The sequence below is a fragment of the Propithecus coquereli genome, unplaced genomic scaffold, assembly GCF_000956105.1.
Source record: "Propithecus coquereli isolate 6110/MARCELLA unplaced genomic scaffold, Pcoq_1.0 Scaffold171, whole genome shotgun sequence".
Taxonomy (NCBI): domain Eukaryota; kingdom Metazoa; phylum Chordata; class Mammalia; order Primates; family Indriidae; genus Propithecus; species Propithecus coquereli.
Window position 1 is genome coordinate 7,954,497 of NW_012141747.1, and position 14,615 is coordinate 7,969,111.

The following is a 14,615-nucleotide window of genomic DNA, read 5'->3' on the forward strand; positions in this document are numbered from 1 at the left end:
TGTGTGTGTGTATACATATATAAAGAAACAAGTACATTAAATTGATACACTAGAAAATGTCTATTTAGCAAAAAGAGAATACAGTAATGGGGGAATTGAGGGACAAAAAGATGTAAGACATATAGAAAATAAATAGAAAAATAGCTAACATAAATACTATCTTATCAGTAATCTTATGAAATGTAAGTGGGTTAATTTCTCCCATTAAAAGGCTGAGGTTGGCAGAATGCAATTTTTGGTGATCCAAAGTTGTTTATGAGACACATGCTTTAGAGTCAAAGAACCAAATAGGTTGAAAATAAAAGAATGGAGAAACATGCCATGCAAACAGTAACCAAAAGAAAACTGAGTGGCTATACTAATATAAAAAAAAAAAATGGGCTTTAACAAAAAAAATTGTTACTAGAGACAAGGACATTGAGAAAGATAAAAAGGCCAATCAACCAAGAAGACATAACAATTATAAATATATATGCACCTAACACTAGAACCCCAAAATACATGAAGCAAAAATAATTGAATTGAAGGGAGAAATTGACAATTCAAGAATAATAGTTAGAGAATTTAATAGTCCACTGTCAATAAGGAATAGAATAACCAGACAGAAGATTCACAAGGAAATAGAAGACTTTAACAACACTATAAACCAACTGCTCTTACATTTACAGCGTATTCCACTTATTCAGTGGGTAAATAATAGTCTTTTTTAAAAATGGGACAACAGGATATCCACATGAAAAAGAATGAAGTTAGACCCTTACCTCACACAATATACAAAAATTAACTCAAAATAGATCAATGGCCTAAATATAAAAAATGAACTATAAAACTAGATGAAAATGTAGGTATAATCTTTATGACCTTGGATTAAGCAATGGTTTACTGAATATGACACTGAAAGCATAAGGAACTGAAGAAAAAAATAGATTAATTGGATGTCATCAAAATTAAAAACTTTTGGATGTCAAAGGATACTATTAAGAAAATGAAAAACAACCCATAGAGGAGGAAAAAATATCTGCAAATCATGTATCTAATAAGATTCTATTCTAATAACATTCTATTATCCAGAATACATAAAGAACACTCATAAGCCACAAAGAAAATGACAAATAACCCAATTTAAAAATAAAAAAAGGATTTGAATAGAAATTTCTCCAAATAAGATATACAAATACCAATAAGTACATGAAAAGATGCTCAATATCATCAGTTATTAGGGATATTCAAATCAAAACTATAATGAGATACCACTTCACAACCTTTAGGTTTAGGCTTTTAAAAAACTTTTTTTTAAGGAAGACAAGTATTAGTGTGGATGTGGAGAACTGAGAGCCTCATACATTGATGGTGGGAATATAAAATGTTGCAGCTGCTATAAAAAGAGTTTGGCAGTTTCTCAAAAAGCTAAACATTGCATAACCATATGATCCAGCAATTCACTCCTAGGTATAAATCCAAAGGAATTGAAAACAAGGACTTGAACAGATATTTGTATGTCAGTGTTCATTGCAGCATTATTCATGATAGCCAAAAGGTGGAAACAATGTAATCGTCCATCAACAGATGAATGAATAAACAAAATGGAGTATATACATACAATGAAATATTATTCAGCCATAAAAAGGAATGAAGTTTCAATACATACTACAACATGGATGAGCCTTGAAGCCATTATGCTAAGTGAAACAAACCAGACACAAAAGGACAAATATTGTATGATTCCACTTACATGAGGTATCTAGAATAAGCAAATTTCTAGAGACAGAAGACAGATTAAAGGTTACCAATGGGGGTAGGGGAGGAGAATGGGAGTTACTGCTTAATGGTTATAGAATTTCTGTTAGGAATGATTTTAAAAGTTTTAGAAATAGAAGTGGTGATGGTTGCACTATATTGCAAATGTAATTATTGCTTTAAAATGATTAAAATAGCAAATTTTATGTTATATATATTTTACCATAATTTTTAAAAATTAATAATTTTTATAATGATACATTATACAAAATAATAATACCTAAAACCATTGAATTGTGTACTTTAAACAGGTGAATTATATGGTATGTGAATTATATCTCAATAAAGCTGCTAAAAAAATTCAAATAATAAAAGTACAAAATTTTTACACAGAAAGCCATAAAACATAACTGAGGAAAATTAAACAAGATGTAAATGAATGGAAGGATGTACCATGTTCATGGAAAAGATTCCATATTGTAAAAGTTCTCCCCTTTAGAGAGACAACTTATTCTTCAGTTCTCCCCAATCATCTATAGCTGAAGTACAATTCCAATCAAAATCCCAGCACGATGCTGTGTGTGCGTGTGTGTGTGTGTGTGTGTGTGTGTGTAATGTGACAAGGTGATTCTAAAACATATAGAAATAAGATAATGTGGTTTTTCGTGAATGAATAGACAAATGATGTAGAATAAAGAATACAGAATAAAGAGAACTTTCCATATATGTTCACTTGATTTACAGCAATGATTCCACAGCAATATAATGGGCAAAGGATAAAAAGACACCATTTTTTCAATAAATGTTTTTGGGTCAATTGGATATTGACATGGGAAAAATGAACCTTGATGCTTACCTCACATCATACACAAAAATCAATTCTAGTAGTATTGTAAATCAAAATGTGAAAGGTAAAGCAATAAAGTTTCTATAACATTACATAGGAAAATAATTTTATAAACTTGAGCTAGGCAGATTTCTCAAATAGGACACAAAATTACTAACAAGTAAATGAAAAAAATGCTAAATTCAGCTTCCTTACAATTAAGACTATCTATTCAAAAAAAGACACCATTCAGAAAGTAAAAAAGCAAATCACATTCTAGGAGGAGGTAACTCTAGCCCATATATCCAACAAAGGTCTCATAGCCAAGATCTATAAAAAACATATTTAAATCAGACAGTGACTGACACCCAATTTATTAATAAAAATTGAACAGTCAGTGTAAACAGGCCCATTACAAAAGGAGATATCCAAATGGCCAAGAAACATCTGAAAAGATACAGGACATTGTTAATCACCAGAGAAACACAAATTGAAGACACAGTGAGATACTATTACACACACTCCAGAAAATAAGCTAATAACATTAAGTGCTGGTGAGGAAGGTCAGCAGAGGAATAGTCCAGCTATTGCCAGCGGGGATATAAATCGGTTCAGCCACTGTGGACAACTGTGAGGCAATATTTGCTGAGGCTGAACAGTCGTATAACTCATGACGCATCAAGTCCACTCCTGGGCACATGCTCAACAGAAATGCCCACGTATATTCACCAAAAGATACGTCCATAGTGGCCTTATTCATGGTAGTCAAAAATGAAAACAACCCAAATGTCCATCAAAGGAGATTGGGTGAATAAATAGAATGCATGGATAAAATTCATACAACAGGGCTCTATACAGCATGGAAAAGAAAGAATTGCTACTGTCAACAACATGGAGGAATCTCACAGAGAGAATATTAAACAAAGAAGCCAAGTTCAACACAGTACAAACTGTGTGGTTTCAATTGTATAATACATAGCTTTAAAACAGGTAAAAGTTAATCTATCGTGAGGGCAGTCAGAAAAGTGGCTGCCTTTGGAGGAGGTAATGCTTGTGAGAAAGCATGAGGGAGTATGTTGAATGCCGGGAATGTTCAATATCCTTATTTAGGTGGGGCATATACGGGTGTGTTTACTCTGTAATAATTCATCATGGTGTAGGCATTGTTCCCTGTGTATGTTAAAAGGTTTACCAAAACAGGCATTTGGAAAGCAAGAGAGGTCATCAGAAACTGCCAGAAGGAGTGTGCATGAAAAGCAGACCAGGTGAGAGTGAGGCTGAGCAGAACCCGCAAGCAAAGTCAGAAAGCAAGACTGGATTCCTTTCTTATCAAACTTGCCAGGGGGAATCAGGTTCTCGGTCTCGCTGAAATGCAGCAGCTGCTACTCTGCGACATTTAGAAGAGCTGACTTGTTCCACATGGAAAACTTTATCTCATTTGCTTCCTCCCTATAGTTTTGAACGATCTCCAACTCCTTCCCGATAGCACAAGAGGAAGAACTGTGCATGCACAGAATTGACAAAAAGTGTCTCTGAAGATGACCAGGGAAACAGCAGGTAGGTTTCGCAGGCAAGTTGCAGCCCTGAAACTCCAGCGCAGGATTCTCCTGCTTCTTGAAACTCACAGCCCCAGCCACCGCTAACTAACGCAGTGGAGTGTGTGCCATGCGTCAGGCAGTGTTCTCCACCCTTGATATGTATTAACTTGCTTAGTCCTCACAACAAGCCTGTGAAGTATATTTTACTAGCATATCTCCAGTTTACAGGTGGGGATATTGAGGTACAAAAGTGTAGGCACCTTCACAGCTCACGCTGCTGGTTGACAGTGGGACTGGGATTTGTGCCACACCCTCCACCCTCCACCACGCCACCTCCTGATAACAAGAGCCAGAGCGCCTCTGCATGTGACCGAGGGCAGCTTCTGCAAGACTGGATTCATTTCTGAGGAAATATTCTTAGGGAATTCAAATTCAGTGCACATAACCCCTGCACAGAGAAGGTAAAATGTATGTTCTGGAGGAAAATGCTAAAGTCGATTGCACCCCAGAGATATCACATTGCTAATAAAAAAGACTAACATCAAAATTTTTATGGAAATTACCACAAACACAAAATTTCATCAACTATAAATGATATTCTTTTCAAGAGGTTCACATATGCTTTGGAAAGTTTCACTCAATCCCAGCCTCAAGGCCTGCTCTTTGTTCTGTAAAACTCAACGACCACCAACCCTAGGAAAAGGTTTTTCCTTCAGTGATACTTCAAGGGCACACTTGTCAGTAAGGAAAAGCGTCCCTGTTGGGTTTCTAAACACTAATCTAGGCAGCACCTGTGAGTGGTGGTTTCCCAGTCAGTGATGTCACAACCACTAGAAGCCACTCAGCGCTTGCCTTCAGAAGCAGCCTGTCAGCGTTGCAGAGGAACCGTCCCCCGAGCTGGTACTGTTAAGACCCCACACGTGGCCCTCACTCCTCATTATCTGGAGCGTCCGAGAAGCAGCTGATGGAGTGGGGTTCACATGAGTATTCCTTGCTGCTTCTAAAAGCTGGAAAGTGGGAGCACAGATGTACACTGGCCCTGAGCCGTTCCTCCCTGGGAAGGTCTACACTGAGGGGTCGCATAGCTGCTGCTTTCCTAAAGGGACCATGTCTTTATCATTTATGGGCATGTGTCAGTGTCAGCTTTCGGTAGTGGCAAAGAGTGAATGTGCAATTTGCAACGTGTTACAGGTCAGCCGGGTCGTGGTTAGGAAGCCCGTTATTTCCCAGCACAGTCTATGCATGGGACTCTCAAGCCATTCGCAGCTGCCTCTCTGTTTACGGCCGATGGAGCCAGCTCCTTCAAAATCCACTACCACAAAGGGAATCATCCCTTTTTATGCTAAGGCTGAAGTCCTCAATTCCACTGGGATGAAAAGCAAATAAAAAGGGATAATATGGTTGCTAAATGTGTGGGCCTGCTGATGCCATGCCTGAGTGGAAGGACGCTGTTGCCTCAAGGGCCACCCTCCAGGGAAGGGAGCATGGGTCTTCATTGTGGGTGCATGCTCTTACACCTTTCAGATCATTTCTACAAAATTTCACATCTCAACCATTGCAGCACAAAGTTTTATATAAATGGAAAATGTCCAAAAAACACAAGACATAAAATAATCGTTCCGATTTCTAATAGTTCTATTGGTCATGACATTTCATTCTGATATACATACTCCTGTAGAATTTCCATGCTCGTAATCTAATTTAGAGCCTGATACCACCTACCACACTAGAAAAACTCTAGTCCCCCCAAATCCTGACGCAAGAAAAGGAAGGCAAATTGCAGTCTCATGTCCCCTGCTCTGGTGTTGGTGACCCAGGCTGCATGAAGGTCTTGGGGCAACTGTGGAAATATGACCCCTAGGGCTGAACTTCTGCTCAGCTGCCTGCCCTCAGGCAGTGTGGTTTTGAAGACCCTGCCTTAAAAACAGGGCTGCAGTTGCAGGTGGGCAAGCTCTGTGCAGGCCGACCAGCGGCCGGGGAGTAGAGACCACCTGAGCCTCATCCCAACTTCACTGCTCACCTGCTGAGGGGACCCCAAAGAGGCTGCTCAGCCTTTCTGAACGTCACTTTCCTCATCTGTAACCCCAAGCTAAGTATATCTGTTTACTGGGTTGTAGGGAGGTTTAAATAAATTGTCACACAGAGCCTAGCTCAGTGACTAGCACAGGCCCCAGTCATACATTTTAGCAGGACACAGCCAGCAAACGGCAACAGATGGCTGTGGGAAGGGGCCTGCCCGGGGATGCTTCTCCCTATACCACAACCCTGCACCAACTCACCCTCAGCCCCCTCCCACCCACCTCTCCCACCACCTCCAAAAAGGGAAACCAGAGCTCAGGGATTTGTTTCGGTTCAACGATGATGTGTCGGTGATTCTTTGACATAAAGGCACAGCTAATTCTTCAGCTTAATGATAAGAAAATGGTGATCAGAACACACACAGCTGTGCTCTCTGCTAACCCAGCCCCAGCACCCACAGTGGCCAGCCTCAGACCTCTCCACTCTGCTTAATTTCCAACACAGCCCACTGTCCACACATGCTCCTGGGAGGCAGTAGCTGCTCTGTTTCCTCCTCTGTGGACATTGGCTGTCAACCTTGGACCTTTCATTTGTCATTGGGTTTTTCTCTGAAATATCATCACTCTTCTTTCAACTTTTGGCATGCAAACGTTTCATTTTGTAGAAAGTCAACCTGAGAGAACAGGTTTTTTTACCCAAGTCTGATCAATACATGCTACAAAACATAAAGACTGTTGAGGCTTTGTACCAGAAGAGAAAAAAGAAAATCCAAGAATACAACTGGCAAGACTTTTAAAAGAGTTTTTCAAGCCCCTCACTCCCAGAGGGTCTTCAGTGGGTGAAGAGGTTTACAAATTTTATTAAAGATCAGATTTCTTTTAAAAAAAATTCTAGCTGAGCGTTTCCCCTCCTTCTGTGGATGCCCATTGACAATGCTATGGATAAATCACTCTCACAACAGTCTTGCTCTGGGAACTTATTTTCATTTTTTTATTTTTAAGCCACTACCGACTGCAAGGGTTAATCAAAGTCATGACTGAAAAATGTCTTTGCCAGATCCACAAAGCACAGCCTCAGCCCCAAGACCAAATGGTTTCAATTCCCTGCTCCCTCTCCTCCCTCCTGCCCTCGAGATAACTCTGCGGGCGGATAAGCCGGTGCAGGTTAGCAATCTCCAGCACCCCATCCTCCCACAGCCCGACGCACAAACCCGCTCTGCTTGGCTTAGGATGACCTTGCCGTGATTCTTACTTCTGTTCTGTGTCACCTGATTTGAAGGTTTCTTTATTTTATTACCAGCCATAGGGCAAATAAAGGTCTAAAAGGTTTCTTCACAGAGCACCATCACCCACTCCAGCCGCCCAAGTTACCACAGGATCATCCCTCACTCCTGGGCAGAAAGTCACCAAGACACCCAAGGGGGCCTAGCCCTGAGCCAGGGCAGAGGATGTATGTCTCTTGCCTAGGAAACTGGGTGTTCCTCCCTCTCTCTCTCTTTCTCTCTCTCCCCCCACTCCAGATATCTTACACCATATCCACTGTGACATTTCCACTGGGGCTTCTCTATACCAGTCTTCAGTTGTTAATGAAGCCAGTTCCCCTTAACTCTCTCTTAGCTGGTTGTCTTTTACTCAGTGGACTCAGGCATAACCAGATTCCAACCCAGATCTCCAGGAATTAGCTGAGACCCTAAAAAGGTTGCTCAACCTCTGAGCCTCAGCTTTTTCAACTTGCCATAAGAATGACAAAGGTCCTACTTCCTGGGAGGGGAAATGAGGTGGGGGTGTGTGGAAAGTGTCAGTATAGGGCCTGGTGTATAGTAAATGCTCAATAAACAGCTCCAGTGGTGGGGGTGGTAGTAGGATCATCCATGTCATAGACAGTGAGAGATGGGGAAAAAAAATGTCATCTGGTTGAATCCTTTCATTTCATAATAAGGAAACCAAGGCCCAGAAATTGGAAATGAGTTTTCCAAGGGTACTCGGACATGCACAGGCACAGCTGGGGATAGAAGTCATATCTCCTTACACCCAGCGTGCTCTCTGCTGACCAAGCTGCCTAAGGCCAGTTATTCTGCCTCACTGTTGACAGCCCTGGGGGTCCTACGCCGAAGGTCTCAGCAGTAAAACTGCCCATGTGAGGATGAAGCCAGAGAAAACCTGGTTCAGCTTGACATGCATTTTATATCCAAGACATACTCTGATCACCGTTACCAACAAAGCTCCTAAGATGGAAATATGGCAAAGTGTTTCCACCACTCATTTCTCCTCCTGAGAAACCGTGAGTGTAATAAAGATAATTAGCATCACCTAAGAAAGGCCATCAAGGTCAAGCCCATGGCTATTCAGACCAGGATGTGTCACTCACAGTCCTGGACATGAGGTTTTTGGAGAAGGACCGGGCCTTACCTCTCAAACTAGGGAAGTGGCCCCCAAAATGTCCTCATTTTCTCTATAGCCAGTTAGGGCTCAGTCTTAGTACAAGTGACCGTCATCCTCATCAAGTTCCAAACTATTTGGATTTTCAAACAAGACCTTCTCTCAAGACAACAAAGTCCAATGCTGACCAAGTTATCTGTCCTAACCTTACCCATTCGGAGCTTCCAGGACGGGATGTGTCAGCACTGTGGTGTTCCTCGGTCCCTACCCCTCACCTGCAGCACCTCTGCCACCCTGAATCCTGCCCCTTCCCCATCTTCCTCAGTGCCTGGTGACAGAGTGAGCCTTTACAGGCCTTGTCCGTCAAATGTGAACAACAACCCTCCCGTCAGTATCCTCATCTTACTAAGAAAAAACACCAGGTTCTGAGTGGGCACAGCCTTGTCCAGCAAAGAGGAACCAGGATCTGAACCCACTCTGAGACCCACGAACCATACTGTGGTATAATAAAAATACATATTGGTCTTTGCCCCTGGTTTCTGGCACAGAGCTTCAAAAATCCTTGAAATTTCCTAAGCGATAGGTGTGTCTCGTTACTCATAAAGAGCCCCTTGTGTAACTCTATCTGAGTGTATGCTCACAAGGCGGCCCCTAGATTGCGTCAGGGGAGAGGCTGGCCTTCAGAAAGCCCAAACACATGATTAGGGAGTTGGAACTTCCCCCTCGCCCTGATCCCCAAAGAGTCGGGGGAGCTGAAGATTGAGTTCAGTCACATGGCCAATGATTTCACCAAGCATACCCATGAAAGGAAACCCCAGACAAAAACTGCAACAACCATGCTTGGGGGGCTTCCCCGTTGGTGAACATATTGGTGTGCTGGGAGGGTGGAGCACCCTGACTCCAACAGAACAGTAGCTCCCGCATCTGCCACCGCCCCCACCCCGACCCCTGCCCCAGACCATGCTGCCCAGTGTATCTCTTCATCGGGCTGCTCGGTATAGCACATTCCTGAGCTCTGTGAGTCGTTCTGTTATAGCAAGTCACCGAACCGAAAGGGAGGTCATGGGAACCCTCAAATGCGTAGCCAAGTCAGACAGAAGTGTGAGTAGCCTGGGGCCCCAGGACTTGCCACTGCTGTCTGAGGTGGAGGCAGCCTGTGGAGCTGAGCCCCTCAACCTGGGGTCTGTCTGCGCTAACTCTGGGTAGTTAACATCAGAATCGAATTGACTTGCAGGACACCCAGCTGGCGGCAGAGAATTTGCGCTGGAATGGACATGCTCTTCCCGCCTCCAGCCCCTGGAGGAAGCCCACCTAGGTTCCTCACCAGCTCCTCTGATCACATGCCTGCAACCACCACCACGCGCCTTCTCCAGCTCAGGTGTTTCCGGGTTGTGTGCCACATGGCGCCAGGTTGTTAAGAGAGCACCGAGAGGGGGCTTAACCAGGCAATGTCATTACTGAGGGGCAGATCATCTAGCCTGTTGAGGATTGAAATACACAGTGAGAAACTCAAAAGGCAGTTATCTCCCCGAATAAAAAGTGTTCTCACAGCCAGCATACAGCTTCATCTCAAACTGAAATTTTGAAACATCATCAATAATGTGACGATGTGACTCTCCATGGGGCAGTGTGCGCCCAGCCCTGGGTGCCACAGTAACGGTTTCACAAAGGTTTGATGAACTCCTGGAGCCTGCTCTCTGTTTTGGAAGTTCAGTTTGCCCCAGCTGGTTCCCTCCCACTCTCCACATGCTGTTGATCTGGTCGGCAGGCCCTTTAAATCAAGTTTCATTAAACGAGAGGCCAATAAAGGGGGATTTTATGTTCTTTCCACAAATCTATTGGGAAAACACACAGTTTTATTTAAGACCATTTTTCCTTTTGAAACCCAGCATGTGATCCTCTATCTTGTTCTCCTAACTCAACACATAAAATTCCCCCTTTCCCTCGTGCCCCTCGACCTCCTCAACAAAAGTGAGCCGAACGCTCCTCCAACGATAATACTACGTTGCACATTTACGTTCCCAAATTACTTTCACACACATTGTCCTATTTCGTTTTCTTTCCAGGACAGAAAAGCTATTGCCATCTTCCTTTTTAAATATGAGAAAACTGAAGCCTCAAGAATAATAGCAAGCATAGATTAGACATTTATTCTGCATGGGCCTAAGTCATTTCCATGTATTTCCCCATTCGGTCCTTTCGACATCCTATGAGACCCATGCTATTTGTGACCCACTTTACAGAGGAGGAAACCAGGCCTCAGACAAGCCAAAGAGATTCCTCTGGGCCACATAGTGAGTGAGCAGCAGAGCCAGGCTCCTCACCCCTGAGTGTACGAAGCCACCTCCATGGCGGCTTCTTACCCCTGCCTGGGGCTTCTTACCCAGGGGTGTCTGTCCAGGGTCTAAGCTCCCAGGCAAGCCCCACCCTGTCTGGTTCCCCTGGGGTAACACAACAGATCTTGGACCAATGGCATGAGCCATTTTTCTTTCCAGCTTCTTCCCTTCCCAGGCCCCTTCCTACTAATACTCCCCTTGATGAGGTTGATGGAGTCAAGGTAAATGGGCAGAAAATTCCACCCACTCCTCAGACCCCTGACCACCTCCTCCATCCCAAATCTCACTCCTTTCACACCCAGCTCCTTTTTCCTGGCTCTCCTGCAGCGAGGATTACTCCTTCCCAGCCTCCTTCCCTGGCGCCTCCTGGGCCCTGAGATCTAGTCCGTTCTCCCACCCTCGGCACTCAGAGCCACAGCACTGCCATCTCTCCAACCACTGCCTCCCTGCGGAGGCTGCAGCTCCCCAGGGGGTCGGGCTAAGGCCAGTGGTTTGTCATAAGTTTGGCCTAATTACTGGGTGTGTAGTATGGCCCCCATAAATATTTGTTTAACTAAATCATACACCTATAAATAGGAATAACTAATGGTTAGAATGAATAAGAAGGATTGAACATGCTTCGACTCATTTAATTCTCACCAAAATGCTAGAGTAGATGGCATTATTATTCCCATTTTGCACTTGGGAGAAGCGAGTTCTAGAGAAGCTAGATGGTTTTCCCAAGGTGACATAACTAGTGGACAACACAGCTGTGACTGCAGTCGGGGCCCTCGCTCCACCCCCTTGGCTTGTCTGCGCCGGTAGCTGGCTGTGTGGCCTTAGCCGTTGCCCCGCTCTGCCCGTCCTCCTGGGCTCTTCTATAAAACAAGGGAACTGACGAGGAGATCTCTAAGGCCCACCTCAACTCGGAAACGCTGTGGGCCTCTCTAGAGCTTTCCTGTTTGTGACGTGCATTCTGCCAAAACAAAAAATCTCAGGGCCGGAGACTCAGATGCTGTGGGTAGATGTGATTCACACTGTACTTCTTGCCAATGCACGTAACGTCCACGCAAAGCCCGAGACTGAAATGATTTTCACTGTGATTTGGAGACGGTGCCCGTAGAAAGGATGGAGAGGGAGAGACAAATGTCTCTCCTCGAGGATAATAATGTCTAAGGCTCACTTTATTTCATTTGTGAAAACCATTATGTGTTTTTGGCCCGAGAGCAACATCTGAGGTTTAAACCGGGACCGGCTTCCAATCGCAGACACAGCTGCTGGACGGGACTTGCGGTATCCACCCAGGCCCCAGCCCTGCTGCCCCCTGGTTTCCCACCCCTGCCCCGGGAAGCCCCTTCTGTCCCTGTCCAGAGCTTTTCCTTTCCCCACATCCCAGCCAGACCATGGCGCCCAGGATGCCCCGGCCATACCCAGACCCTCTCCCGACCCACACCTGTCTCTCCTTCCCCAGGCTCTGGCACTGGAGAACCCAGGCTGCCCTCATGGTCGCCTCTGCAGCCCGGCAGTCAGGCCACCATTAGTGCTCACGGCCCCACACTCAGCTTCTGAGTCAACCCAGAATCTGCCAGAGAAGGGGAATCTGAGAGGATGGACCAGGGCCCTCTCCACATCTCAGCCAGGAGTGGAGCAAACCGCAGATCCTCCTAGAACCAGCAGCAAGGGCAGGGTGACCGTGGTGAACCGCAGGCGGCAGCCACCCTGCAGGCCTTCTCCGCCACGCCGTGTCTCTGCGTTCATGCCCCAGGGAGCAAGAGTCCACAGGCAGTGCTACGGATACGGATGCCAAGGGCCCTCCCCGAATCCTACACACCAGGGGCAGAAGCAGGAATTGGCTTCTTAAGAACATCAGTGTTTTGGGCGTGGCCTGGGTAACAGGCAGGGCGGAGGGCTCCAATCCCTGCCCTTTCTGCTGCTCTGTGATCCCGGGGTCCTCATCTGGGACACTTGCCAAATTATTTATTCAAAGGGTCATTCTGAGGACCTGATAAGTGAATCCATTTACAGATTGAGACAGCTGTCGTCATCGCTGCGACAACTGTGCAGAGGCTCTTAGTTCCGCAGACGTACGTGTTCACTGAGTAACAGCCGCGCACCTGTGCGGACTCTGCCCGAGGACACTGCCTAAGCCACTCTAAACACTGTCGCCCTCTGCCAGGTCTTCCCCTCCTTCCAAAGTCCAGCCTCCACATTTCACACCACTGTTGGTGGTCGGTGCTTTCCTGAAGGCCAAACGCACGGCAGGAGGAACGAGATAGAGCACAACCATCACTCCCTGGTCCCGTGCACCAGGCGGGATGAAATCCATCTCGTTTTTTCCGTCAACATCCTACAGGCTGACATTGTGACTAGCAGTAGCCAAGCAGGACCTGGACTCATGCCTCCCTCAAGACAGTATCTCCTGTTTTCATCTGAAGAGTCCTTTAGGCTGCATGCATGGCTTCTCTTAGCAGTGAAAGTTCTAACTCTCCAGCTAAAAAATATGCTTTATGTTTTGGAGCATGATTTGCCTCGAGGTCTGGATTTTCCACTATACTGTTGAAGTGAGAATCTGCTCTGGCCAAATCGTCCTCGTTAAAGGCATCTGACCAAATTTGTATCCCTAAAAGTTTGGCTCTTAGAGGATCAAGAAGAAAAATAGACTCGACATGTAGGATCTGGAAAAGACAGGCCAGGGGTTGGCCATCCCCCGAGGGCCTGGGGGAGATGGAGGTGTGGGCCTGTGACCCACCCCTAAATGCAGAAGCTCTTCACTCATCTGCTTCATTCTCTGGGCTATTTTTTCTTTAATTTTTTGAGTAGTTTTGAGTAAGAGTATTAAACACAGACACATACTTGCTCACTCACTCACTTTGACAACCCCAACCCAACCCAGCTCTCTCATCTCACAGGTAATAAACAGGTGTTGGGGCAGGTGCGATCGGTCAGCACAGGGGATGGTTAAAATCCAAGTCCCCTTACCCCACGACCAGGGGTCGGTCTGAACACGAACTACTTCCTGACCCTGGAAAAGGGGCCTTGAACATCCCAGCCCACCAGAACCATCTCGGGTCAGGGCTTTTCCCCCACGGGTTCTTAAAAGTTTGCCAGTGGCGGAACGGGTCTTCACCAAACAAGTCCTCTGTAGACACAGATACTCTAACATTTTTTATGTGTGTTCACTTGGAGACTAGAAATCCTTTATTGGATAGAACAGAGAAGGCAAACCAGCTATCTGGGAGCCAGATACTATTTCCAAGTGTGTTCATTTGACCTGCACAGTATTATAAATTTTTAAAAGTAAGAAGTTGTCAAACATTTAAAAGTGAGTGTTTTTGGATTTTAAAAAATTCAGATTCCAGCTTCTCTTAGAAAAAAAAAGATGAGAAAATCTAGCAACAACGGGCCCTCATGTTCTCACGGCAGCACTGGGTGGAGCTGCGAGCTTTGTCCCGTCGAGACGCGCACGCGTGTCACACTCCCCCACGGCCCCCACCCCCCCCTGCCACACAGCTGGCCCGGCTCTGTCCCCCTGCCACCCTCTGCCACCATAGGAACGTCTCTTGCTCCCAGAAACAGACCTTGGAGCAGGAGCACATCCCTCTCCTGCCTCAACTTCCCCACCCCTACCCCTACTCCCATCTAGTTGCCCCAAAAGGAAGCAAATTTCATCTGGCATCTGGAATATTAGAAACAGCACCCCTGGCCTCAGAGTGGTTTCACTTCTGACATAGTTGTGCAAAGAAATCATCATCAAGTAAATAAATGAAGGAGTTGTCATCCTGTTTGTAAGGCTCAGACCTGC